Source organism: Lupinus angustifolius, chromosome LG04 (genome assembly GCF_001865875.1).
Source record: "Lupinus angustifolius cultivar Tanjil chromosome LG04, LupAngTanjil_v1.0, whole genome shotgun sequence".
NCBI lineage: Eukaryota > Viridiplantae > Streptophyta > Magnoliopsida > Fabales > Fabaceae > Lupinus > Lupinus angustifolius.
The window spans coordinates 20294780-20298330 of record NC_032012.1 but is presented as its reverse complement, the minus strand read 5'-3'; positions in this window follow the sequence as shown (position 1 = coordinate 20298330).

The window sequence follows — 3551 nt, the reverse complement described above, 5'->3', positions numbered from 1 at the left end:
TATAATTCTTGGGTTATTGATAGTGCAGTCACTGACCATGTTAGTAATAATGCCTCTAGTTTTACAAATCTTACCTACATTAAACATATTTTGATTAAACTCCATAATAACATCACCATACTTGCTAAACTTTTAGACATTATTAACCTAACTGACAATCTTATTCTTTATGATGTCTTATACATTCCTAGTTTTAAATATAATTTGATATCTATTCATAAGCTTGTTTGCTTCCTAAAGTGCAAACTTGTTTTTAATAGAAATTTTATTTCATTCAGGATATGATTTCCTTGAGGACGATTGGACTTGCTGAAGCTTGTAACAATCTATACATTTTAACAAAGATCATAGAATTGTTAATGAATTATCACATTCTATTAGTTCCTTAAATAAACATATATTTATTTTTGATACTTGGCATTTTAAATTAGGACATCCCTATCTTCATGTTTTACAATGCATAAGCAAACAATTACCTTTTGTAAAATATAATCAGAGTTTAGTTTGTGATGTTTGTCATATGGCTAAGAAGTCTAGGCTTCTTTTCCCTAAGAGCATTACTCACACCTATAAGCCATTTGATATCATACACATGGACATTTGAGGTCCCCTTAGTCAGCAAACCATACATGGTCAGAAGTATTTCTAGACCATTGTTGATGACTTCACAAGACATACTTGAGTATATCTCATGACAAGTAAAGTTGAAACCAAGACTCTTGTCTAGAATTTTTTTTCCAACTTGTTAACACTCAGTATTGCCACACTGTCACAATTATCAGGACTGATAATGGACCTAAGTTCATAATGCCCAACTTTTATGACCAATTAGGTGTGATCCATCAAAGATCTTGTGTAGAAACACCACATCAAAATTCTATGGTAGAAAGAAAACATAGACATATACTAAACACAATAAGATCCCTTCTCTTCCAAGCTGGCCTGCCTAAATATTTTTGGGGTTATGCTGTAAATCACTATGTTCACTTGATCAATAGGTTGCCTATGCTTATTTTAGACTTCTAGTCTCCATATGTTACCTTGCTAAGAAAACAATTTGACCTTACTTACATCAGGGTTTTTGGGTGTCTTGCTTATGCATCCACCCCTGCCAATCAGAGAGGCAAACTTGACCCAAAAGCACAAAAATGCATCTTCTTGGATTATAAGGTAGGAAAAGGGTTTCCTACTATATGGTATCCCTTCTAGAAACATCATTCTTTTAAGAAATGTTGTTTTCCATGGAAATATATTCCCTTACAAGGAAGACCAACCTATAAGCATACCTCATTCCCCCACATATGACAAAAGTTCCCATATGATCTTCCTTGAACCTAACACAACCCAACACATCCCTCACATTCCTACATCTACACCATATACTTTCACACCTACCCCTACTCAACCCATTTCCCTTAGCACTATTACACGCTCTAAACCAATTCTTATTAGAAGGTCTCAAAGAACTCCTCACTTGCCTAACTATCTTCATGATTATCATTGTGCTCTTTTGACCACTACACCCACCACCACACCTGCCACCATTAAGCATCCCCTCAATATAGTCTTATCCTATAACTCCCTGTCACCCACACACTTGCATCTTACCATCTCTATCACCACCACTGTTGAACTAAAAACATACAATCAGGCTGTTAAGTCCCTGAATGGGTCCATGCCATGAATAATAAACTGGAAGCCTTACATCACAACAACACATGGACTATTGTCACTGATCGAGGCCGTACCCGATACAAATAATATAACAATTAAAACTGCAGTACTAGGAAGTGACTCCTAGGTCGTTTCCCAAGGATTATCTTTCAAGCAAAGTTTCAAACACCTTATACTCACACACACAAGGGGGTTTTTGTTGTTGGATAGTATGAACATAAATCAAATTCAGAAATAGTAGTTAAACAATGTAATAAAACGGCTAAATCCCTTTGGTTCGTTTGTTCACAACTCAATCCTCGGCTTCAAAAGATTATTTTCAGATTCAAACCATTAACTTCTGAATTTGTTGAGAATCAATTAACCAAGCGATAATCAATTCAAAGTTCCAGAACCTAAACCTCAAACTAGGCGAAATCAGTATAAGCATGAAACGATTAACAAATTCACACGAACTAAGCATTCATGCACTAGAGAGAGTAAATCAACTAAGTGAAGATAAACTCAACCAACCAGTTTCTAAGCAATGACATTAAGCAAACCATATTCAGAAAAGATAGAAGAAATCAACAATAAAGAAACCGAAAATACATTAATAACAAAACCTCAAGAGTTGTGATACATTACCAAAGGAACTTAGTCCATAAATTTAGCCTTCCATGGCAATGGAAGAGCAAACCGAAAATGAGAAATGAAGAAGGGTGAAACCCTAGCAGAGCAAAAGAAAGAGAAAACGGAAATGTGTCTTTTTCGAAATGAGGCAAAACTAAAAGTGTGTGTGTTTGGAGTGGGGAATCCGAATTTAACCCCTCCAACACACATAAACCGAATTGGGCCTAAACAATGGGCCCAAAGCCAAATTACAATAAAAACAACTCCTAAATTAAAAATACAATCTTCACTTCAACACATATCCTCGACTTCCATAATGCCCAAAATGCCATTGGTGACAAATGTGATCTGAAAATGATAATAGATTTAATCAGGCCAAATAATCCCAAATTAACTCATTTTAGGAATATTAGTCCAATAAAGTCTAAAACACTAAACCATGTGAAACAAAGTCAATTAGGCACCAAGAATCATCAATCATGCTAAATTAAGGTTATGAATAGTGTATAATATATTGTTCATCCCTTACTCCCTAAAAAACAACTATAGGTTCCAAATGGGTCTACAAACTTAAATTTCACTCTGATGGTAGCATAGAAAGGCACAAGGCTCGCCTTATTTCCATAGGATACAATCCCTGCTCTTCTTATTCATGTGGATGATTTAATCCTCGCTGGTAATGATCTTCATGAGATAGAATCTGTAAAATATCACCTTGAAAACAAATTTAAAATCAAAGACTTAGGCACCTTAAAGTACTTCTTAGGCATTGAAGTTGCCAGATCTAAGCTTAGCATTTCCCCATGTCAACGAAAATATGCCCTTGATCTACTCAAGGACCCTGATTTTCTCATATCCAAACATGTTTGCACCCCCTATGGTTAGAGCTACATCCTTACACCAGCAGGATAATGATCCCTAAAGTGATCCTGTTTTATATAGACAACTTGTAGGCAGGCTCCTTTATCTTACTAATACTCGTCCTGACTTGAGTTTTGCCATTCAACAACTCAATCAATTTATGGCTGCCCCTATTGTTAAGCATCACAAAGCCATGACTCGTGTTCTTCGTTACATAAAGGGCACCATTGGCCATGGTTTATTCTACCATGTTAGCTCTGTTACTCAAATTAAGGCATTTTCTGATTCAGATTGGGCAGCTTGCCTATATACTAGAAAATCTATTTCTGCCTATTTGATGTTCTTAGGGGATTCCTTAATTTCATGGAAATCTAAGAAACAAAATACATTTTCTCGTTCTCCTT